Below are 26069 nucleotides of genomic sequence, written 5' to 3'. Positions count from 1 at the left end.
CCGAGATTGTCATTTTTACTGTTCTGTTTTTATGATAGTGAATATTGTGTTTATATACTTCTGACTAAAATTTTAGGTGCATAACTTGAGTTAGATCAGTGCCCATCTCAGCGATGAAGGAAAAATAGCCCTACATAATTTTTAAGAACCTCAGGGACTGAGCTAAAAGTCAATAAACATATGGGAAAAAAGACTGGAAGCAAATTGAATATATGTGCAAATTGACATTTTACTAAAAGAACATGCTTAAAACTTTAGGTTTATCAAACAGATGTCAATGAAATTGAAATCTATTCAGCAAATACAATGCATTACTGAATGCAGAAATACACGTTTTATTGTGACCTGAAATGCAAACGTTTTTCCATCTTGTAATATTATGATTATTCTGATTTTAGAGATGCAATATTAAAAATGTGTTAATCAAGACATTTCTATTTATAGTCTTACATATGTTTTAGTTTTTAACAACATCCATCTTTTTGCCAGGGTCAGTCCTCACGCAACATAGATTTCCAAAATAAGATTCTCAGAAAAATGTGTCATTGATCTTGGGCATAAATTTATAACTTATATCGGTTTGTAACTAACTCCTGAGTTTTAAACTTATATATAATAGCTGTTTTTGTGATCTTTTTCTGAGTACTTTTTCAAATGGGAAAAAAAGTAAAGTTCAACTTTGTACTCTGTCCATGTCTCCATTTTTCTTTTTCGTGTATTCTTTCCTCCCACCTTCCTTCTCTCCTCTCACTTCATTATTTAGTCAGTGATTTTATTCTGCTATTTCTCTTGACAGTCAGTGACCAAGACACTGTGTTAACAACCCTGAAGATGCAGTTGCTTTAGGCAAGTCCCCTCACTATTTCTTGACTGTTTTTAGGGTTAAAAGACGTCTTTAGATACATTAATAATCTCTCCTTCTACAGTTTCTGTTAGATTATTTTCTTTTGTTACCTCTTAGGGGTTTCCCTGGTGACTCAGACAGTAAAGAATCCACCTGCAATGCAGGAGACATGGGTTTGATCCCTGGCTCAGGAAGATCCACTAGAGAAGGGAATGTAGTGTTCTTGCCTAGGAAACCCCATGGACAGAGGAGCCTGGTGGGCTCCAGTCCATGGGGTCACAAAGAGTCAGACATGACTAAGCAACTAACACTTTCACTTTTTTCTGTACAAAATGTTAGCTTTAACCAGGACCAGTGCAATAATAAAGGATGTGAAAAGGTTTGTAAGACCATAGCCTCCCTCCACCTGATTTCTCATGTTCCATGGAATCTAATGAGATGAATATACCTCCTTCTCCTTCAAGCTGTTTAGAAGCCAATACATAGAGAGCAAACTCATACCTGAGTTCCTGGAACTGGGGACTCTTGCTGGAAGATCACAAAGGATATTTTGATATTGAGATGATGATCATTGAAAAAGCTGGTTTCTTCTCTTTGTAGAATCATCTCTAGGTGTTCAGCTGTGACTTCCTGTGGTTGAAACGTCCAGTCAACATCTCATCCCTTCCACATTCCTTACTGAAGGGAGATATAACTTGGCATTATGTCTATAATACTTCCAGGTGTCTAGGTTTTTATCTGTATATCTTGGCCAAAATCTGTCCTATCCATCCCACTGGATTTTCTTCAGGGCCCAATGTTATAATACACATAAAGTATGATAAAAATGTAAGACAGTTTTTCTGGAGACAATAGAACAACAGAAACTGATACGGTAGAACAGTATCAGCCAGAGACATCCTGGTTAACTCAGACCCTTCTTCTTTTTTCTTTTTTTTTTTTTAGGTTCTGACACAACCACTTTGCTCATGCAGATCCTCTTTTTGAAATTCACAGGAAATCAGATCATCAGGTAGGGTCAGCAAGCTGCTCCTTGAGATGTTTTGCCATGTAATCTAGAGAAAATGTTGTGAGAGTTTGTCAGTACTGAGCTACCTGGACATGGGGAGTCTCATCAGAAAAAAAGAAACCTGTCTTCTCAAAAGATATGTGAAAAATGTCTGTGGACAAGCCATTTAGATGATACCTTGATCAAGCTCTATCCTCTATTAACTTTCCACATACCCAACTTTCCTGCAAACTTAAAAATCCTTTTTTTCTTATTGATCCATTAACATAAAGTCATTTTCTAATTCACCTATTATAAGTAATTACAACTAGAATGGGTTTGTTAATTAACAGGTCTTATTATCATTATTAATTACTTTTCACTATACAGCATTTCCTAAAATCCATTCCATAACTCTTCATCTTTAGAAAGGTAACATTCAGAGCTACCCCTGAGGACAATAGAACCTACAAAATCAGTCAGAGGCTACAGTTAAACAGAAATAAAAATATTTAACACTTTAAAATGAAGAGCTAAACAGACCTTGCAAATCTCCCATGTTTATTTCACCTGCATTAGATTAAATTTCATTAAATTGGAAAGATCAATACAGTTTCCAAACTATGCTTTGTTCATTTCTTTTATTGATCAACTACCAAGGAAAGTGATCTCAAATTTTTTCTATTAATATATAGATCTGTAACGTTTGGATAGACAATAGACAATTTTATCTACTTTCACTAAAATTTTTGCAAAATACAAAATTAAGAGAAGTTAATTTTTTTAAGCCAGAGCATGAGAATTATTTGCAAGAAAGTAATCTATATCCAAAGAAAGTTATTGGACTATTCTAGAAAAGTCCAAATTCTGTGGTATCTATTTTACCTAAAATGATATTCTTTGTTATATACATTATTTACCTACAAGTAATTATTTTTACAGCTTGTTTACTGTTCTATCCAAAGATCAACATATTATGTCAATACTTTGTGTAATATAATGGCAAGTGGCAAGAAAAAATGGTATAGAGTCCTCTTTCAAAATAAGCAAAATTACACTGTGGAGAAACCTAATGTGCCCTGAAAGTGAAAGTGAAAGGCACTCACTTTTGTCCGACTCTTTGTGACCCCATGGACTACAGTCCATGGAATTCTCCAGGCCAGAATACTGGCATGGGTAGCCTAGCTGTTCCCTTCTCCAGAGGATCTTCCCAACCCAGGAATCGAACCCAGTTCGCCCACATTGCAGGCAGATTTTTCCCACATTGCAGGCACAATCTTTACCAGCTGAGCCACCAGGGAAACCCAAGAATCCTGGACTGGGTAGCCTATCCCTTCTCCAGGGGATCTTCCCGACCTGGGAATCGAACCAGGGTCTTCTGCATTACAGGTGCATTCTTTACCTGCTGAGCTACGTAGGAAGCCCAAGCAGGTATTATAAGCAGAAACAGACAGACATGGATTAAAGGCAAAATTCTTTGCCTTAAGAGATGATAGAATGAAGGTGAGGTAGAGATACAAAAGACATATAATTAAATATAAATGTTACCTTTACCCCCAAATGAGTAACTCAATTATTCTCTTCTACTGACCATTTATAGCTCAATTCACTAAACTCCTACTTTGATACACAGTCGAAATGTTTTATACCCACTTCTTAAGACCATATATCTCGGGAAAGATACTACAAACATCTTTTAAGATGCCATCGTACAAGAATCAGCAAGTATGTACCTGGCCGATTAAAAACGGGCTGTGTAATAAATAAGATATTCTGCTGACCCCTATAAATCCTGCTTCTGCCACTCCCTGGTTCCTGCCTGTCACCATGGTTTGCCTCAGTAGTTGCTGATCCTGTTCTTGTTCTACCTCAATATTCAGCATTTCCTGTATGACTCCTGGTAATTATCTTTAGCTGCCCTCCACCAGCCGCCTGAACCTAACGCCTTCTCGTTCCTTACTGGTAGTTGCACTGCCTTCTTCCTACAGTTTTGCTGTACCAGCCCATGTTGTGCATGGTCTGACAGCTATGTCAATTGTCTTCTTTTATCTGGGTAAGCATATGTACCTGGTTAATTCTGGAAAATAATCAGTTTATTTTAAGATGTTCTTGTCTACCTGGAAGGCCATTTTGGAAACTGCTGCATAAAACAGTCAAAATATTATGAGATTCAGAACTAAGATGGTAGCAGGAAACCTGGTGAATTTAAGAACTACCAGAGAGATAGAATGAACAGGATTTGATGACTGATTGAATAATAGAGCTAGGGCAGAGTGAAAAGCCACGGATCATGCCTTAATTCTGGCTCGAGAAATGGAGGTAATCATGAACACATTTATCGAAATGGGGAACACAGGAGAAAAAGCAGATTTGGGGTAGTGAGATGTGATGAATTCAGTTCCTAATAACCAAACTATAAGCATGTTTGTAAGACATCTAAGTTGTGAGGTCCAGAGTGCAGATAATTTAAGGTCTACAGATAAGGCAAGAAATCTAGCTTGAGAATAGAGTATTTTTAAAAGACTAAATGACCAAAGGAGTTAAAAAGAAAAAAGTCAAGAAATCACTAGGATGAGGACTGAAACCTATTGAGCTTAACCACAGAGGCTGTTGACGAATATGGCTGGTAGAATTTTAATTAAATGATGGAAAATAAACTAGAATCTGGAGGACAAGGAGTAAATGGAAGATGAGGGACAGGAATGTCTTATCCTTACAATGAGGACAGCTGGATTTTTATCTCAGTCAGGATTAAGAACCAGAATTACTTACATATTTTCTAAAAAAATTTAAATGAAGTCTTTTACTTCTCTTTCACATCTAATTCTCTATTCTATCTTCTAGGTATCTATGCTGAGGAAGCTAATTTTAAAGAGACAATGTATACAAAATACTTGGCACAAAGGCCAACGTACTAAATGCTCCAGGAATATAACTACAGGCACTCCTAATTACTGAATGTAAGCTACTTCTGAAAATATGTGGGAAGGCAAATGTGTTTGCAGCAAAAGCAAATATTTAATTATGTTAAATGAGAATAATAATAATGCATCCTTAGTATGTCTAAAAAACCCAACCACTTCCTCTAAATATCATTAAAACATTCTTAAATATCTACATAAAAACCTACTAAGAATTAATGCATTATAAAAAACACATAATACTTGCTTACTTAACACTTAATGAACACATTAGTGAATGTGTTAGTGTGCAGCGCAGACAGTATCAGGTACATAATGCATTTTCATTCTAAACTGCAATTAATAGTTGTCTCAATGTAAATAAATAAGATAATATGTAAAAATATATATTGAATGCAATTAACAAAATAAAATAAGCAAATGAGGCCATTTAAAAAAAACTGGTTACTTTCCAGAGTGAAGTTTAGTGATGCGGGAGACATTTTCACTTAATAATGCATAACACCTTCAAACCAGACAAACACAAAGTGAAGTGAAGTGAAGTCACTCAGTCTTGTCCGACTCTTTGCGACCCCATGGACACTAGGCTCCTCCGACCATGGGATTTTCTGGGCAAGAGTACTGGAGTGGGTTGCCATTTCCTTCTCCAGGGAATCTTCCTGACCCAGGGATCGAACCCAAGTCTCCCACACTGTAGACAGATGCTTTACCATCTGAGCGACCAGGGAATGCCAGACAAACACAAAGTGCTCTCCTATTCAGAGAATATCTGAGATGTGGATGCAACATATTCTGCATGCTCTTGCACACTCTGGAAATTATATGGAGATTCATTATAACAAACAGATTCAAACACTAAATTGGGGGTAAATGCTTTTAAAAGTTGCTATTACTAATGGCAATCCACTCCAGCACTCTTGCCTGGAAAATCCCATGGGAGAAGGAGCCTGATAGGCTACAGTCCATGGGGTTGCAAAGAGTCGAACACGACTGAGCGACTTCACTTCACAGTAGTATTAAGTGGACCTATGGTATAAGTTGAGAATACTATCGTCATGGGATGTGAGCCAAGAACAGTGGTTCTCAACTGGGAGTGAATTTGCCTTGGCAATGTCTAGGGATATTTTTGGTGGTCACAAAATATGTGATCCAGGATGGTCCATAATAAAAAAGGTCAAGGATGCTGCTAAATATCCTGCAATACACAGAACAGATCCCCACAACAAAAATAATCCAGCCCAAAATGTCAATTAGTGCTGAGGCTGAGAAAACCTCAAGGAGGGAAGAACGAAATCAAACCAATATGTCAGAGGAAACCTCAGGTGGAACAAGGCACAGATTGAATATTCAAAATCAGAAGTTGGAATGAACTGATGTCATTAGCTTGGGAAACTGTAAAGTGGATCTTTTCACCCACAATGCTAATAAATACTAGAAAAGGAGATATTGTGGGAAGGAACTATGTGGAAAAATATTTAGTTTTACCATAACACACTTCAGGTATGGATGGAATATCCAAATGTATGAGATAATTTTAATGACAGTAGGAGTTTTGTCTAAATTTTCTGGTAAATTTTTAGAAAAGCATTGAGATACTCTTCAAGTTACAAGTCAACTAATACATTTGAGCTCTATCTCTCTGCCATATATCATATATTTTTCACATGCAATGTTGCTTAATCTTCAAAGAATTATTGGAGAATGATATTACTACCCCATTTTATGGACGAGAGAAATGAGGCTTAGAAATGTTAAGTAAATCATTGTACTAGCATTGACATCAATGTCTTTAACCCTAAGTCCTGGGCTTTTGGCTAAAATAAAATAATACTCATGCATGCTCCAGTTATTTCAGACAATCCCCTATAAACATATCTTTACTGAGCTTTAAAAGTAACTTCCCTCAGCAAAACACACACTCACACTTTTTAATTTTCTTATGTCAATGTAGAAGTTTGGAAAACATAAAAAATAAGTCAAGAAGATAAAAATTATCATGAATTCCACCACCCAGAAATAACTACTACTGAATAACTTTTAGCTAATAATTTGAATTTTTACTTTTTCTTTTGCTGTTTTCATCTGCTGGTGGTTATGCTGATGTACAATGATATTTCTAAAATGAACTATGAAGAATTAGAAAGAGAAGATGAAGGGAAAGATGGTACACAAGCTAGAGAATTAGCTCTCAAATTCATAAAAAAGAAAGTGGGGTGAGGTCGGGGGTAGGGAGAGGGTAATTTCCAGAACCTCTTTTTGCCCAAGGAGTGCTAGGAACTTAATAAATCTTAGTTCATCTGTCAGCTCTATGCTCTGCTAATGACAAGATTAAATTGAAGCTACACTCTCCTGAGTGCTTATCATTTGCAAATGCAGTACTAAGAGCTTTACTCACATTATCTCATCTTATCCCTGCAGCAACCTTGAGTAGGATATTATTATTTTCAACTTAGAGAAGGAACTTAGGCTTAAAGAGGTTTTAACAACTTGCCGGGTTCCACATCTGGTTAATGGAGAAGTGAGGCTTCAAAAGCAAATCTGTCTGGCCATGGAGGCAGCATTCTTCTTTTTGCAAGGCTGCCTCTTCCTTCTAAAGAAAATCAGGTGTGGAACGCAGAGAATTCAGGAAGGTGATGGCAGAGCTGAAGGAGATCTTGGGATCTCTGACAGAATATTTTTTCATGGTTATTAGCTCCGACTTCCTTTTCTTTTCTAGTTGCAGGAGTGGGTTGATATTTGGCTTCTGAAATATGGTCCTAAGCTTGAGATGCTTTATATTTGATTCCATTGGGAAAACACTGTGATAAGGAATGCACATGAGAATATGACTATGTACCTGACACAAACAGGCCTTCAATAGTGTGCTGAAGGACCAGAAGAAGGAAACACCAACTGAAGATCATTTTCTCTGAGCCACTTTAATAAAAAGCTGAGCCAAACCTCTACTGAAGTATATATTGCTTTTTTTTTTTTTTTTAAAGAAAAGCCAAATTTCAACAGAGGTTAGCTGATTGAAACTACTATTCCCAACTACCTTTCTAAAAACCAGACTTCTGCTCTTGGATAAAAAGAAGAATATCAGAGTTTAAAATTGTGTGGTTACAAGTTATCACATTTTGGTTCAAATACAAAATAAATACATTCCGTTGGTTTTGACAAACTTTTTGGAAAACATAGTCTTTGGCTTTGAGTAATGGGTTGTAGGATGGAGCTGTTGTGGAAAAGTAAATCACAGTTTAAGTGTGCTTTCCCAGCTAGCCCTCTGAGTTAGGAATATGCTGCTTATCTGTGGAAACATGCTCTCCCAGCAAAGTGCCATGCAAATCACTGGTTTTACATGAAGGCCTATATTAGTCTAGTTTACTCACAGACATCTTTAAACATAATTGTTGGGTAATAGTCTCTGTTTATTTTTATGATAAATGTTTCAGAGCTACTGTTCTCTGGGGTTTTTCACATTAAAGGAAGATAGTTATCTCATTGGAATTTTAACCACACTACAATTAAAATGAAATGCAATCAATAAAATATTAATGCAGGTATGTTTGCAGATCAATTACTTAATGGCTAGGTCGATATCTATCATTCTTTAGCTTTTTGAAGGTCAATATATAGCAGAGTCAATGAGTTAAGCAGCAAATCAGAGACATAATATCTGTCTAATTGTAGGTCTATGATTAATTCCTTAATACAGTGAATGACTTGATGAGAGTTTGTGCTGCCTATTCTTGTTAAGACTTTCTGCCAGACTGGGTTCTCCTTTAAAGTCTTAGATTATTAAACAATATTTTTAATGCTAGATGTCAATACAGAATCATAAGATGTTAAACTAAAAAATAGCTGTCAAGACCCCTTCTTATCCTTTCCTTTAGAGAAAGGAAGACTGAAAATCAGTGAAGACAACTGAGTGCTGAACATCACACACTTAGGCATGGAACCCAGATGTGGTTCCCAGGCCTTTGAGCTCCAAAACACTGAGCCACTGAATTTCAAGATCCCACCCCAGGGTTTGGTTTTGCAGATACTGTGGGTAATTTGCCTTGGCACTTGTGGGCCTTGCATGTGTTTGTTGTTTTCTAAGCATAGTGAAGTAGAAACTAAGCAGGTGAAGGAATAAGGGAGCAGCAGAAGCTTGCACTAACTGAAAATGCAATCTCACAGTGACAGGTGCCACGGGGACTTTTTGAGGCTGTTATTGGTGAGGGCGATTTACCTCTCACTCACTCAGAAGTATCTGCAGTGACTAGCACCAACTTTAATCTTATGAAAAGTATCACCTCCGAGTCCCAGGCAGATGGATGGAACTCTTTGGGGTGCCTGCCAAGTAAAATGGGCTATTGAAAAATACTGATATCTCAATTGTCAGTATGGTGTTTTATGTTAACAGTAGAAGTAAAAAACTACAATGAACCTTCCCACTCATTTCCATTGCCACTTTCTATGTGAGTCAGCTTTAATTGCTCATGTTGGATAACATGCTTGTGTAACCCTAGCAGCACTCTACAAACGAGAGTGTAAAGTTTTTGAACTGAGGTAGTTACTCTGTCTGTACAAGCTTACAGGTGGCTTAGTGGTAAAGAATCTGCCTGCCAAATTAGGAGCTTTAGAAGACGTAGGATCAATCTCTGGGTTGGGAAGCTCCCCTGGAGAAGGAAATGGCAACCCACTCCAGTATTCTTGCCTGGAAAATTCCATGGAGAGAGGAGCCTGGCAGGCTACAGTACAAGGGGTCACAAAGAGTTGGACACAAATAAGCACACACGTATAAGCATATATCCAAAAACAAACACAAAAAAATTATAAATGGAAATAGCTATTCATTTCCATTTTAAAGACATTCACTTTCATTATGTAAATGGTCACTGGGCAGTTAGAACACATTAAAGATGCTTCAGTAAGTTTTGCAGTATTATCAAACTGCATCAATTCTCTACTGAAATACAGCTATTTTGTTAAACTGATCACAGCATTTGCCTTTCAGTGTTACCAAAAATAGTTTGACCGATTTAATGACATTTTCCAATTTGATTATTAGATAAAGATCTTTTGCAACAACTAAATCAAGTTGACCACTTCTTATTCACACTTCCTCATTACCTTTTCGTGTCTGAACAAGTTGCTCAGAGTCATGGAGTAGAGAAAAGTCAGCTCTTCCTACAAAATGTTTGCATCTTAGCTTTTCAAAGCACTGGAAGAGGAATGTACCCCTGTGTCTGTTGTGTGTCTGTAAATTAAAATTATGGATTTGCAGTATAATAAATTGTTAAAGCTGGCGGAAGTCATGGACAACATACAACCCAGTGTTTCCCAGGTGGAGGGATGTATAGCATTAGTATGTACAAGACAATTTTAGGAGGCATATCAATATTGGATGATACAATGAGAAAATGCACTACATCTCAGGATTTTTAAGACTTTCTAATTATTTCTATCAAGAAGAAAGTCTAAGACTGGTGCTGACAAAGAACTATCTAACAGTTTTTCCTTCCTTTTTTAGAAACACAAGGCAAGCCTCAGGCTCAGTCTCCAGCAGACAGCTATGTGGAGCTAGAACTTAAAAATATTGTATGCTGCTGCTGCTAAGTCGCTTCAGTCGTGTCTGACTCTGTGCGACCCCATAGACGGTCTCCTACCAGGCTCCTCTGTCCCCGGGATTCTCCAGGCAAGAACACTGGAGTGGGTTGCCATGTCCTTATCCAAAAATATTGTATAGTTTTCATTAAATTAAATTTTCCAGGTCATCATCTATTCGTGGCATAAAAACAAAGCTTCCTTTCAAAACACATTTATCTAAGTTTAAGATAAAATAAGCTAAAGATAAAATCTAAGTTAAAATTACTGCAGGGATATTTACACAGTAGCCCAAATATTAAATAAAAGCTGGAGTCACTTTTTTGGCAAAAATCATGATGCTTCTGTTGGGGCTGGAGACCGACTCACTCACAGGACAGGTGGGAGATCCAAAGCTTTGAGGGGGCAGAAAATCCCAAAGTCAGGAGTGCAGTCCTCAGGCTACTCAACAAGTGATTGTTGCTGCTATTGTTCAGTTGCCAAGTCTCGTCCGACTCTGCCACCCAATGGATTGCAGCATGCCAGGCTCCTCTGTCCTCTGTTATCTCCAAGAGTTTGTTCACATTCACATCTATTGAATTGGTGATGCTATCTGACCATCTCATCCTCTGCCACTCCCTTTTCCCTTTGCCTTCAGTCTTTCCCCAGATCAGGGTCTTTTTCAAAGAGTCAGCTCTTCACACCAAGTGATATCACCTCTTTAATTCAATCACTTCTAAAAAATGACTACTTTGAATCATTTTCTACGAGGTGGCCTTTTCCCCATCACTTTGTGAACAATACACAATAAGTGTAAGCTTGAAAAAAAAAACACATATTTCTTCATATCCATGACTAGATAAGGTTATTGAAGAAGAACTATAAACATTAGGAAAATTAAGCTAGATTTGTGAGACATGAATTTTTTCTTCTTAAAAAGAAAAGTGGAGGGAAATTCTCCAGTATATAAAAATGTATACATTAAATTCAAAATAAGCAAGTTGTTTTTTCTGTTTTGAAAATAAAATGTGTTTTATTTTGTTTTAGATTTACAAGTCTTGAATACTTGAAAACATAGCAAGACTAATTTTCTAGCTAGTAATTTTTAAAAAACATGTACAAGTTTTCATTACAAAGTTAAAATGCTACTAGAAAAAGGGGAAATTTAAATTAAGGAGAAAGTATGTGTCCTGCAGATCTTACAGATATAATAATTAAACTTGTAGTCTGAAAAAAGAGATCTAGACATTTTTGTGAAATCCAGTGATTCTCTATAAAAAGTATTTCTGCAAGATCTGAGAGGAATGTAAGTGCAACTTTCTTCTAACAGAGTCAAGGCGTCCAAAGGTATTTATCTCTCAGCTGAGTAGATATTCTGAAGGACAGGGAACAAAATTTCAGAATGATAGTGGTCACTGAACTATTGGCTTTAAAAATAAATAAATAAAAGGTTTTTCCAGTAGTCATGTACAGATGTGAGAGTTGGACCATAAAGAAAGCTGGGTGCCAAAGAACTGATGCTTTTGAATTGTAGTGCTGGAGAAAAGACTCTTGAGAGTCCCTTGGACTGCAAGGAGATCAAACCAGTCAGTCCTAAAGGAATCAACCCTGAATATTCTATTCATCGGAAGGACTGATGCTGAAGCTCTTAATACTTTGGTCACCTGATACAAAGAAAGAAAAGATCCTGATGCTTTTCCCCTCATTGGAAAAGGCCCTGATGCTGGGAAAGATTGAGGGCAGGAGAGGAGGGGGGCTACACTGGATGAGATGGTTGGATGGTATCACTGAGTCTGAGCAAACTCTGGGAGACAGTGAAGGACAGGGAAGCCTGGTGTGCTGCAGTCCACGGGGTCGCAAAGAGTCTGACACGACTGAGCGACTGAACAAGGACAACAAAAAGGTTTCCTCTTATTGTCTTGTCCACTTAATTTCTGTTAACTGAAGCCTGTCTCTCTCATCAGGGGAGGGGAGGAAGAGAAGAGGTGAGCAGATGGTCAAGCAGACTCATCAGTCAGCTGGGTGTTATGATCTATTGTTGCTGTCCAGTTATGATCTATACTGAATATGGAAAGAGGTAAAACAGAGTAAGTATTTAATACGCTTACAAATTCCAGCCAGGTGGAAACTAATCCCTTCACTTTGCTCTGTCTCAGTGTCACTTATTCCAGCAATGGGACTAATAGGCACCATGTCACTGAGTTGTCTACAGGAGTAACTAAGGGCTAGTAATAAAGTATTAAGTCCAAGGGTTGAAGTGAGAAATAGGCTGATTCTCTTAACGTGTAAATAGCATCCAGGTTGTAAACTAGAGACAGAGGAACTTCACTACTCTTTTTCCAAGTAACTAATACTCTCCCATATGGAGGATTCCCATTTTCAGGCCCTCTGACATTTCATTCCTGATTCTGAAGGCTGAGGTGAACAGTCATGAGAGAAGTTTCTGTCTCTGGGGAGTTCCAAGGAGGCTTATTCCATGCACACCACAGACTCCATGAAAGGAAGGCCACTGAGCACCACTCATCAGGAAAGGATTCTGCTCTACCCTCTTAGATTTTCTTCTAAGAACTCCTGAGTATAATTGTTCCAGAGCAGAAATGACAACCAGGTAAAATTGGGGATAATCTGTGAACCATTCTCATAATAGCCTGAAACTCATCTTTGCAGCTCCTTGACTCATTCCTGAGATTGCCCTTTATCCAGGAGCACCTCACACCATGCAGGATTCCATCTCAGGTACCCAATCTTTATAAACTTTTCTCTCTTGAAAAGAAAGAGGAGGGTAGACTAGAAGCAACTCTATTTGTGAACACTACTGTGAAGATTCCACAATGCCTCTTTAGTGATGTGTGTCAATATGAGCCAGTTTAGTGTCTGTGACCCACAAATGACTTTTATATCTTTGGTCTTGCTTAGGAGGCTCAACTGCTTTATATGTCCTGAAATCTCCCCCGGTTCATCAGTGAGAATTCGGACACAAAGACCTATTTACTTATTTATCAATACCAGGTCATTCCATAGTTTTATCATAATTGGAACAGACTCCAATATTCAGCTCTCCATTCAGGTGTTTCTTCTACAGTGCAACTCCCACTAGCATCATCTTTCTTAGTGTTCACCCTTTCCAGGTTCAAAAAGAACTGCTGTCTCAGATGTGCCCATCCTCCTCATTTGTGAAGGAGGTCCCAGTGGTCCCATTTACAGATGAGGCAACTGAGTCTCGAGGAGAGTAAAGTACCCACAGGCTTATCTCATTTTAGTGCACTTTGCTTTACTGCACTTCATATACACTGTGTAGGGTTTTTGTTGTTGTTGTTGCGGGTTTTACAAATTGATGGTTTGTGGCAACCTCGCATGGAACAAGTTGATCAGCACCATTTTTCCAACAGTATTTTCTCGCTTTGTATCTCTGTGTCACATTTCTGTAATTCTCACAATAATTCAAACTTTTTCAGTATTATTATATATGTTATGGTGATCTGTAAATCAGCGATCTTTGATGTTACTGTTCTATTTGTTTCAAGGTGTCACAAACCATGCCCAAATGAGTCAGCAAATCTAACTGATAAATGTTGTGTGTGTTACAACTGCTCCACTGACCTGCCCTTCCCTTTCTCTCCCTCTCCTCAGAGCTCTCTATTTCCTGAGACACAACAAATTGAAATTAGGCCAGTTAATAACCCTACAATGGCCTCTAAGTGTTCAATTGAAAGAAAGAGTCACATGCTTCTCACTTTAAATCAAAAGCTAGAAATAATTAAGCTTAGTGAGGAAGGCATGTTGAAAGCCGAGATAGGCTAAAAGCTAGGCCTCTTGTGCCAAACAGTTAACTAAGTTTTAAATGCAAAGGGAAAGTTCTTGAAGGAAATTAAAAGTGCTACTCCAGTGAACACATGAGTGATAACAAAGTGAAACAGTCTTATTGCTGATAGGGAGAAAGTTTTAATGGTCTGGATAGAAGATTAAACTAGTCACAAAATATGTATACTTATGGCAGATTCGTGGTGGTGTACAGGAGAAACCAACACAACATTATAAAGCAATTATCCTCCAATTAAAAATGAATTAAAAATAAACAAACAAGAAAACAGTCACAATATTCCCTTAAGCTGAAGCATAATCCAGAACAAGGCCCTAACTCTTCAACCCTGTGAAGGCTGAGAGAGTGAGGACAGAAAAGTGTGCAACTTGCAGAGGTTAGTTCCCGAGGTTGAAGGAAACCTTAGCACCCCCTTAACACCCACATGCAAACTGAAGCAGCAGGTGCTGGTATAGAAGCTGTAGCAGGTCATTCAGAAGATCGAGCTAAGAAATTTGACGAAGGTGACTTCACTAAACAACACATTTTCAAGGTAGATGAAACACAGCCTTCTGCAAGAAGATGCCATCTAGGACTTCCATAGCTTGAGAGAAGTCAAGGCCTGGATTCAAAGCTTTCAAAGGACAGGCTGACTTTCTAATTAGGGGTAATGCAGCTGGTGACTTGAAGCCAGTGCTCAGTGACCATTCTGAAAATCCTAGGGTCCTTAAGAATTAGGCCAAATCTACTTTGCCTGTGCTCTCTAAATGGCACAGCAAAGCCTGGATGACAGCAAATCTTTTGACAACATAGTTTACTGAATATTTTAAGCCCATTGTTGAGACCTACTGCTCAGAAAACAAGATTCCTTTCAAAATATTACTGCACATTGACAAGGCACCTGGACACCTAAGAGCTCTGAGGAGGATGTACAAGATTAATGCTCTTTTCATGACTGTCAACACAACACCTATCTAGAGCTCATGGATCAAGGAATAATTTAAACTTTCAAATCTTATTAAGGAAAAACATTGTGTAAGACTGTTGCTGCCATACATGGTGATTCCTCTAATAGATCTGGGCAAAGTAAATTGAAATTTTTCTGGAAAGAACTCACTACTCTAGATGCCATTAACAAGATTTGTGATTCATGGGAAGAGGTCAAAATATCAACATTAACAAGAGTTTGGAAGAAGTTGATTTCAACCCTCATGGATGACTTTGAGGGGTTCAAGACTTCAGTGGAGGAAAAGGTACAGATGTGGTAGAAATAGCAAGAGAATTAGAAAGGAGTCTAAAGATGAGACTGCGTTGCTGCAGTCTCATGATAAAACTTTACCAGGTGAGGGGTTACTACCTATGGATGAGCAAAGGAAGTAGATAAAATCTACTTCTGATGAAGATGTTGTGAAGATTATTGAAATGACTTAGAATATTACATAAATTTAGTTGATAAAGCAGTGACAGGGTTTGAGAGGATTGACTCCAATTTTGAAAAAAGTTCTGCTGTGGAGAAAAATGCTATCAAACAACCTTTTATACTACAGAGAAATTGTCTGCGTGAGTCAACCAGGCCAACTTCAACATTGTCTAACCCTCTGCAACCACCAACCTGATTTAAAAAAAAAAAAAATCACTTTTGTTGCCAGGGTTTCTGACTCAGCGGTCACCCATCTTTCATGGCAGTCCTCCTTAACTGGCCTACTGCTTGGGTCTTCTACTCAGCAAGTAAGGGTCACTTAGTTGAACTGAAGTCAGCTGGATTTTTTTCCACCACTGCCCGCCCCCTGCCACCTGTCAAGAGCACACACACCTTTGCCCTTTAACCAATTACAGAATTTTCTTGCTCTCTATTACCCTTCTTAAAGGACTGAAGGAGAGAAAAAATTTTGATAAACTTTTGACTTCAAATTTGAATTTCTGAACTATTTACCTCCTCAACTTAAAATTTCCAACTTGCATCTTTCTGACATCTGCATAATTGTTTCCTCTTTGAGGAATGTTCTTTTACTGAGAAAATGTATCTCTTTATTCTGGCTGTGATGGTTCTCCACTGATGCACACTCGGTTGGGCTCTCTCGGTTTGGCTCTCTCGGTTTGGCTCTCTCGGTTTGGACGAGCAGGGGCTGCTCTTCACTGCGGTGCTCAGGCTTCTCATTGCTGTGGCTTCTCTTTTGAGGAGCATGGACTCTGGGTGGGTGGGCTTCAGTACTTGTGGCTCCTGGGATCTAGAGAGCTGACTCAGTAGTTGTGGTGTAGGGGCTTAGTTGTTCCATGACATGTGAAATCTTCCTGGACCAGGGACTGAACCAGTGTCCTCTGCACTGCAGGGTGAATTCTTAACCACTGGACCACCAGGGAAGTCCCTGGAATGTTCTTCTTGTCCCTCTAAGACAGCAACCTCAGTTTCCTGGGACCATATTCAATGTGATCTCCTTCAGTCCTGTATGAGGTCTAGTTTGTTAAGATATGGTATCATTTTAACTTGACACATTGTTTAATTGCTTCAACAATCAGACTTAAGTAGTCTTTCCACAGTATCCCTCCTCCACAACCTCTGGTGGGTCAGAAAGGTGCCAGCAGAGAAGTAAGATAACATTGGGATCCTGGAAGTGACAGACTGGTCACTTTCTCCAAAACACGAGTGCTCACAAAAGAGCATTTTGTAAGATGCTTGAGTACTCTGGTCTAGATGATCTTATAAAATGGCATAGAATTGGTAATGACACCTAAGCTTGGTGGGTCTAAAGCTTGAGGTCGAGAGAAGGTTTTTAGAGTCATGAAGCATCCTATATCTGAGGCAGGGAGACAATGATGTGGAAATGGAGGCCAGTGTTCTTATGCCAATGATTATGCGGGGGGTGGGGGGAGGTTGTCACAAAAATGCCCTTTATATCAGAAAACATTTTGGCATGGCGTGAGGTGGTTGGACATTTCTAATGGATTATGGTTTTTACTTTCCTTATGATAATAATTTTTCATTTAGGTAATCGAAGATTACTCTACATCAAAGCATCTACTTTAAGTATCTTTATGCATTCATTTCAGAGAAGGCAAGGGCAACCCACTCCAGGACTCTTGCCTGGAAAATCCCATGGACGGAGGAGCCTGGAAGGCTGCAGTCCATGGGGTCACTGAGTGTCAGACACAACTTCACTTTCACTTTTCACTTTCATGCATCAGAGAAGGAAATGGCAACCCACTCCAGTGTTCTTGCGTGGAGAATCCCAGAGATGGGGGAGCCTCGTGGGCTGCCATCTATGGGGTCGCACAGAGTCGGACTCGACTAAAGCGACTTAGCAGCATGCATTCATTTAAGATGATTCTGTGGAGCAGACTCTTAGGTGCTAGGCACACAACAAAAGATAAAAGGAAAGAAAAGAAGGCCACAACTCCTTCCCTTAAGGTGCGACCATTGTAAGACTGGGAAGAATATGTTAATGTTCTGAAAGGCAGTCTGAAGACTTTAGGAACTATGGTCCCTTTGGGCACTAAAGCACTACAGCAAGGGGAATGGTTTTCACCAATCACGATTAAGAGAAACCATTCCAGTGGAAATTACACTCCATATTGTCATTTGAAACCTACTTCCTTTAGAATGGGTAAACTTTTTCTCATAGAATACTGTAGTCTGGAAATCTACAGTAGTCTGGAAATCTACAATAGTCTGGAAATCTTCAGCAGTCTGGAAAATCTACTGAACATGACTAGAAAAATACTTCAATTTTCAGGCCCTTGGATAAATCCAAAAATCCATTGCCTACTTCTACTTCAGTCATACCCTTTAATGTAGTTAATCAGAATTAGTGCTGTCTTTGATGAAGCAATAGGAGCTGACATCTAATTTTAAGTAATTATTAGCTTATGCCAAAACAAAGAGGATGGCCATCGCCACTGACTAACCTACATTATAGGCTACATACAGTATTTCCATGGAGCGCCAGGAGTTCTTAGATCACATTTTGAGAACCACTAAAGCCTCTTGATGAAAGTGAAAGAGGAGAGCAAAAAATTTGCTTAAAGCTCAACATTCAGAAAACGAAGATCATGGCATCCGGTCCCATCACTCCATGGGAAATAGACGGGGAAACAGTGGAAACAGTGTCAGACTTTATTTTTGGGGGCTCCAAAATCACTGCAGATGGTGATTGCAGCCATGAAATTAAAAGACGCTTACTCCTTGGAAGAAAATTTATGACCAACCTAGATAGCATATTGAAAAGCAGGGACACACACACACACACACACACAAAAAGAAAAGCAGGGACATTACTTTGCCGACTAAGGTCCGTCTAGTCAAGGCTATGGTTTTTCCTGTGGTCATGTATGGATGTGAGAGTTGGACTGTGAAGAAGGCTGAGCGCCGAAGAATTGATGCTTTTGAACTGTGGTGTTGGAGAAGACTCTTGAGAGTCCCTTGGACTGCAAGGAGATCCAACTAGTCCATTCTGAAGGAGATCAGCCCTGGGATTTCTTTGGAAGGAATGATGCTAAAGCTGAAACTCCAGTACTTTGGCCACCTCATGCGAAGAGTTGACTCATTGGAAAAGACTCTGATGCTGGGAGGGATTGGGGGCAGGAGGAGAAAGGGACAACCGAGGATGAGATGGCTGGATGGCATCACGGACTCGATGGATGTGAGTCTGAGTGAACTCCGGGAGATGGTGATGAACAGGGAGGCCTGGCATACTGTGATTCACGGGGTCGCAAAGAGTCGGACACGACTGAGCGACTGAACTGAATGCTAGTGTAACTTATGCTAGTATCTTCTTGGAGAGTGTATGTCTTGTATATGCAGATGGGAAGTTCATGCTTCTAGTAAGGCCAGAGATAGAAATTCCAAGTGTGCAACTTTCAGGAAAACTTCAAAAAAGGTTCAGGCTTAGATGTTCACAATTTACTCACTAGATTGCCTAGAAATGATTTTGGTTAAAATAAGTTTTGATTTTTTTTAAGTGTAGGAAGTTTCTTTTCTTTCTGTAATATTCAGCATTTTAGCCGTATCTGCACACTTTTATCAGAGATGCTCAATCATTTTTTGGTTTACTTTTCAAGAAACCTGAAATGAGGCTGGGTTTTCTATGACTTTGCTAAATAAATATGCAATTGAGGTAAAGTCCACCTCATTTTAAATTTGCATTTTTCTCAGAGAATGCATATTTACCAGTCCCTAGTCCCAAATTTTTGTCATCATTGCAATAGTCTCTGGTTGGGAACATGAGTGAACCACACAAACACGCACACATACTCCCATCACATCCTCCCCTACCACAGTACAAAGTTTACAAGGTTTTCATTCTACTTGCCACTGGTTGAAATTCTGATTTCAAAAAAAAAAAATAATGAAACAAATTGAGAAATCCTTAGATTTTACTTCATCTAAGCACTCAGCAAGGGAAATGAGCTTAATTTGAAAAATGATGGTTATATGACTAGATTTCCTATCCAGCAGGGAGATTTATAGCATGAATAAGATGCCAAGAAATGAACCAATAGAGTACTGTGTGTGATTGTCTTTAAAGGGGAAAAATATCCTACAGGACTCATGAGCCATTATTTCAAATGCTTGTGTAAATATGGTTTAGTTCATCATCACCTTTTCCAATTATGTTTATGTTCAACTTCAAAGTAGAGCCTCTGCTTCCTTGTTTAAAATGCCACCAACTGAACTAGCATTTTCATTAATACAAACAATGTTTACAGTGCCCAGAAATGATGGTAGGAATATAGGAGTCTTTCGTTATTTATAAACTAGACATGCCTCAAAGCAGTGCCCTGTTAGCTCTGGCTTAGCTTTTTAACAAAGCCAGTTCAAATATTATAATTTTTAGGTTCTTCATGAAATTTTTGTATTTTTTAAATAATTGTTATAAAAATAATATTATCATTTTTATTTTTAAAAATATAATTTGCATACCTAAACAGATTAGGAATTAAATCGTCGCTTCTGAATAGAAAACTATTTTATTTTTCAGGAAAGTTATAGAACCACTAAATATTTGGAAACACATCTATAGCTCTATTTGTAGCTGAAGTTTTGTCTTTAGAAAACTATAACATATTTTAATTGCTTTAAATATAGTGAGTGTAGTGGTTAAGAGCAAGGACTTGGAGAAAACTGCCTGAGTTTGAATCCTTGCTTCACTAATGAATTATCTCCATGAACTTGGAGAGTTTCAGATCTCGCTATGCCAGCTTTCTCACATGTAAAATAGGGTTAATAATGGATCCTATCTCAGAGGCTTGTTGCAAAGATTAAAGACTAAACATTTGTTAGAGAGAATAACGAAATAAAAGTGTTTATTCCTGCTAGTATGGCATTTCACAATCATAAACAAGGGTTCAAGAAGAAATAAAAAATATGTAAGGTGTGGCACAAACAGAAGCCTTTGTAAGTGGGAGGCTGTGAAGGACACCTTTACGTCTTTGGTCCACTCTAAGAACCAGGATACTATCTGTAAGTATTACTCAGTCTTCCTGATTCATGTACCTTTCCTTAGTAATGCATGCATGCCTGCTAAGCTGCTTTAGTAGTGTCAAACTCTGCAACCCCATGGACTGTAGCCTGCCAGGCTCCTCTGTCCACGGGATTCTCTAGGCAGGAAACTGGAGTGGGTTGCCATGCCCTGGTGGCTCAGATGGTAAAAAATACGCCTGCAATGTGTGAGTCTAGCTTCCTAGACTTCTCCCCTGCAGAAGGGAAAAGTGAAAGTGACAGTCGTTCAGTTGTGCCTCACTCTTTGCGACCCCCTGAACTCTACTGTCCATGGACTTCTCCAGGCCAGAATACTGGAGTGGGTAGCCACTCCCTACTCCAGGGGATCTTTCCAACCCAGGGATCCAAACCCAAGTCTCCCGCATTGCAGGCGGATTCTTTACCAGCTGAGCCACCAGGGAAGCCTGTGAGAAGGGAAAGGCTACCCATTCCAGTATTCTTGCCAGGAGAATTCCATGGACGGGGGAGCCTGGCGGGCTATAGTCCTGAGGTCTCAGAAGTCGGACATGACTGAGTGACTAACACTTTCTTAATAATACTTGACAAAGTTTTTAAATACTTAGAGATCATCAAAAAGCTAACTGAGAATAACTGAGTGCTGAATTAGCTGACCTTGTGCTTTATTGTCCAGGGTTCCCTAGTCTTCAGAGTTGACATGTTGGCATTTGATTCTCTCTCCTTCCCAGGTTTAGCTATTGACTCAGTTTATCATTCTTTCTGATTAGTTAAAATTTGGATCATCATTATCTTCTTTGTCAACTCTTCCTTGCTGCTCTTTCTGTCATTCAACCGAATTTCTCCTTTCCCAAACTACAGATGATTTTTTTTTTAAAGGAATATACACTATCCCACTTCATCAGGTTGCTTATATCTAGCTCTCCTGTTTCTAACAGCATAAAAGACATGCTATTAAATATGTCAGTGGACTGAATGATGCTTACTGCCCTGCCAGTTCTCAGAGGTAACAATCCTAGTTGATTCCTCACCAGCACCTCTGAATCAAAATAGGAAAGAATGGTCTTCTGGTACAATATACTAGTTTAAAGATATTGGTCTGGTCTTACTGCTTGAAGTCATAGGTTAGAAGAAGACAGAACCATATATCTTGGAATCTGAACTGGTGACCTAGACAGCACCTGTTAAATTCACCAGAGCTATTCTAGCTCATAAAGTGATTACTCACTATTGGTTTGAAAATAGACGTCAAGGAAGAGAAAAAGAACACACCGAAAACCAAGCTTGAACTAAGGACCTTTAGAAAATCACTCTAATACTGACTCAACCATGCTCAGTGGGAAGACTTGCTTTATTGAATCCATACTTTACCAGAATGCCTTCTTAGAAGACACCCAGTTATTTTTTTTTTTTAAATCCTTGTTCAGCAGAAAGCATTTTAGATAATAGAAGGAAGAAGGACCAAAGATGGCAATAACTCCACATTCTCATCCTTTCCTTTGACCTATTTTCACTGAAGTTCAGGCAAAGTAGCATGAGAGCAAAGTATGGCATCATGGCAGAAAGAACTCTGGACTAGGTGATGGGGTTGTGGTATGGGTCTAAGGTCTGATGCCTGGGAAAGCCCATTTCTCTACCTGAATTTGAACATCTGTTTACAAGAGAAGGTAATGATATGTACCTCACAGAAATGTTGTGAAGATTAAACAAGACCTCTGTAGGTTCAAACAGTAATATTAGATATTATTATTTTTTTACTAGCAATAAATCATCTTGATCTAAATAATTAAGGTCCCAAACTATATTAGACAAATGACTGCTTTGACTTTTTTTGTCCCAGAAATTCATAATCAGCACATCTTCTGGGATGTAGTACATGAAGTGTACAGGGCTCAGGCATCAGGAGATGAAAGGTCTGAAAACAAACTGATTAAGCCAGTTTGAATTCACCTAGAGAATACTCTTGAGAGTCCCTTGGACTGCAAGGAGATCCAACCAGTCCATTCTGAAGGAGATCAGTCCTGGGATTTCTTTGGAAGGAATGATGCTAAAGCTGAAACTCCAGTACTTTGGCCACCTCTTGCAAAGACTTGACTCATTGGAAAAGACTCTGATGCTGGGGAGGATTGGGGGCAGGAGGAGAAGGGGACGACAGAGGATGAGATGGCTGGATGGCATCACTGACTCGATGGACATGAATCTGAGTGAACTCTGGGAGTTGGTGATGGACAGGGAGGCCTGGCGTGCTGCGATTCATGGGGTTGCAAAGAGTCAGACACGACTGAGCGACTGAAATGAACTGAACTGAACTGAACTGAACTGAATTCACCTATCAGTAAGTCTCTGACCCTTGGTTTTTCTTCCTGTGATGCAGGGCTTATGACACCCATTTTGCAGAGGATTAGTGATAATGTATGACAGTGCCTAGCATAGTGAATAGCTCCCAGTAAACTGCTATTATAGGATATTTTTTGTTTTTTTGCTTTCTATGCTTTCATATTATCATCCATACTACAGGGTTGCTGTTGTTCACAATTGCTTTAAGGTCCTCAGGCATTGTGCTTCATAAATAGTAAGTGCTGACAAGATTGTAGCTTAAAAAGATATCATTTGGATTGATAAATCATCCAATGTTAATATAGTGGGCTCAAACATTCTTTTCTGATCAGATATCCTAACTGGAAATTCTTTAGAAACTCAAGATTCTGAGGAATGTAAACACTGATCAGACAGCTTACATCTTAGTAGGAGGTATTTCTCTCAGTAAAATCTGTGTCCAATCAAATGTGGTCTCTGTATGGTGACTGGGCTGTGAAGTAAGAAAAAGAAAAATGTTTTCAGAGATTGAAGTTAAACTTCTGTCAAGGGGATGAGTGATGGGAACTGGGTTAGGGCTGTGGCAGGGAGGATTAAAGTCTGTTAACTGTTCTTTATTGTCAGGCACAGTACTAGGCGATTCACATTCATTATTTTAGTTAACCCTAAAGCAAACCTATGAGATGGGTTGCAAAATATGGACTTTATGATTGAAAACAGTTGGCAACTTAGAGAAGTGAAACTACTTATCTAAGATCATGCACCCATGGAGATGGTATTTCAATCACTAACACAGGGAGTAGATTAGAAAGTGGGTCTTGTTCAATTTACTAGAAAAACAATTTAACCTGAGTATCTACCATTCTGCAAAAAATTCTCATTTTCCTTCTTGGATTCTTCTCCTTTCCTTTTGTATTGGGCCCAGTAATAAGTTCAGTTCTGGGTTTGGGGGCCCTATGATCAGGACTATAGTCATCTTTCCGTGTATATAACCCAAAGGGTTTAACTTATTTTTTTAACCCTCATACTTACATCAAGAAGAACTGATAGCTATTTCAGATGTGCTAGTGTTTAGCATTTATGAAAGGAAAGTCACTCAATATTAAGTTAATTGTAGAAATATGGTATAGAATATACCACAATTAAGATATATGACTGTTACTTATCCTTTTATTTAACAAATACTAGTGATTATTGCTCCCACCCCCTCAATAATTCACAAATCTTTAAAAATAGTTGTAGATAAAGGACCAAATTAACATGGCTTAGCAGATAGGATTTTTTCCTTATGTACCAACAAATGTGAGGATGGATAATCCAGGATAGTAAAGAAGAATGGAGAGGTGAGATCAGGAAGGAATCTGTCTCTTTATCTTTTTCTCTTTTTTCTTTTTCCCTTCCTCCTTCCCTCCTTTTATTTCTTCCTTCCTGTTAAAACACTTAACAGGAGATCTACCCTCATAACTAGAGATCTGCTGTACAACTGAGTCTGTCTCTTAAAAAAAATTCTGGGAAGCTCCAGCTACCAATTTCACCTTCTCCTTGGTCAAAATCTATTACATGGTTACTCTAGGGAGCAAGGAAATCTGTGCTATGGTTTGGATTGTAAAAACTGGAAGAAAAAGAAAAATATCATCATAGAGACAGAAAGAGGTCTTTTTAGAACATTAAGACTTTTACTTTTCCAGCCTCTATCGTAAAGAAAAGCAAGGCAGAACAGGATTGTGAATGGCTTTGAGGAAGCTATCAGCTCATCCACAGTGCTGGGCCCAGGAAGCTAACTGGCCTTCCCAGGACTGTATTTGTTGCTACAAAGGGCATTCTAGTTCTACTACTTACTGTGAATCACGTTCAAGTTTCCTAACCTCTGTCAAACTTACCTGCCTAATTATAAAACAGGTAATTACAGTGCTTATTTTAAAGTATTCTTATAGTGCTTAAAGTATTGTATACGATGGTAAAGGGAAAAAAGTGCTTAACATCACACCTGGCACAAAGTAAACTTTAAGGAATATGAGCAACTATAAAAATATACTAATTGATATTGTATAATACTCATACTTCCTTGATTAAAGTGAGCTTTTTTACGTTATCTATATATTGTCTTTAGTTTCTGGCTTTGTTTTGTTATTTTTTGTCCTAGGAATACTCTTCTTGAGCTCTGGATGTATCCTCATGACACAGACCACACTGGACACCAACTCAGATATTGGGGGAAGGTTTCACGACCACTGAGTGCAGACGTGCTGATCACTGAGGCCCTTGATACTCAGCGGCTAAGCTCTCCTCTCAAGCCGGTGGGGCTGGTGCTGCCTTGAAGCACTGAGAGATGCCATGCCAATTCACGGCAAGGTCTTTATTGTTAGAACTCGTGCATCATGACATCTTTATTCATGTGAAAATACAGGATGAATTTCAACTATATGATATTGTTTATGTTCATCAGAAATGTTATTTGTCTTTACAAAGTCTGGTTTCAATGAACCGACTATGTAATGGATATTAAATAAACATGGAATTTTACATGTTCATAATATTTGGTTTCTTGTTGTGATTTTGATGAACTATACTTTCAAACACTGTGAGTTCATCCTTATTTACAAATGAAACGTTTGCTTGCAGTGGAGTGATATAGTGACTTGCTTTAAGTCAACTTTTCTATTCAATGTTTAATGTGAAATTGACTCAAAATGTTCTTTTAGGCCACATTTACATTCCCCTCTGTATAACATGTATTATACTATTTTAACTTAATGCTGTGAGAGATATAAATCAAAGATATTCTAATTCTGTTTTTAATGTATTTTTCCAAGATAAATAATTTATAATGCACTAATAAAAGTAAGGATCTCATGTTAAAAGAATTGTATGACCTATTGAAATTGATCTATGGAAACTGATTCTCTTAAAAATAATTTTGTGAAATTATTTTGTACAAATTTGACTTTATTATATGAATTCTTGACAACAAATATAAAACAAAAAGAACTTGAACTCTCCCTCTTCATCATTTTACACACTGAAGAGAAGTAATTGAATACTTTCTAACTTTATGATTTTGGGGTTTCTTAGAAAAAGAAATCAGACGAATGTAAACATATCAGTTGTACATAACAATTCCAGCTATCTATTTAAACTAAAAGGCCTTTTCAAAGTACATCTACTCTTTTCACAAATATAAAGTGATATAATGAAATGTT

General features: G+C 38.3%; 1 long non-coding RNA gene across 2 annotated transcripts in view; it reads left to right on the top strand.

Moving 5' to 3' along the window:
- The window catches only part of LOC120864902, a 41039-nt gene extending 15991 nt beyond the window's left edge, over positions 1-25048 (top strand). Inside the window, exons 2-5 of one of the 2 annotated variants that reach the window (XR_005721253.1) lie at positions 1790-1856; positions 4677-4792; positions 12268-12390; positions 25013-25048. This is a non-coding gene — a long non-coding RNA (uncharacterized LOC120864902). The remainder of the gene's footprint in view (positions 1-1789; positions 1857-4676; positions 4793-12267; positions 12391-25012) is intronic. The other variant, XR_005721254.1, reaches the window with a different exon arrangement.
- The last annotated feature ends 1021 nt before the right edge of the window (positions 25049-26069 follow it).

This window comes from Oryx dammah, unplaced genomic scaffold (genome assembly GCF_014754425.2).
Source record: "Oryx dammah isolate SB20612 unplaced genomic scaffold, SCBI_Odam_1.1 HiC_scaffold_5, whole genome shotgun sequence".
Classification (NCBI taxonomy): domain Eukaryota; kingdom Metazoa; phylum Chordata; class Mammalia; order Artiodactyla; family Bovidae; genus Oryx; species Oryx dammah.
This window is presented reverse-complemented; position numbering and strand designations above follow the sequence as displayed.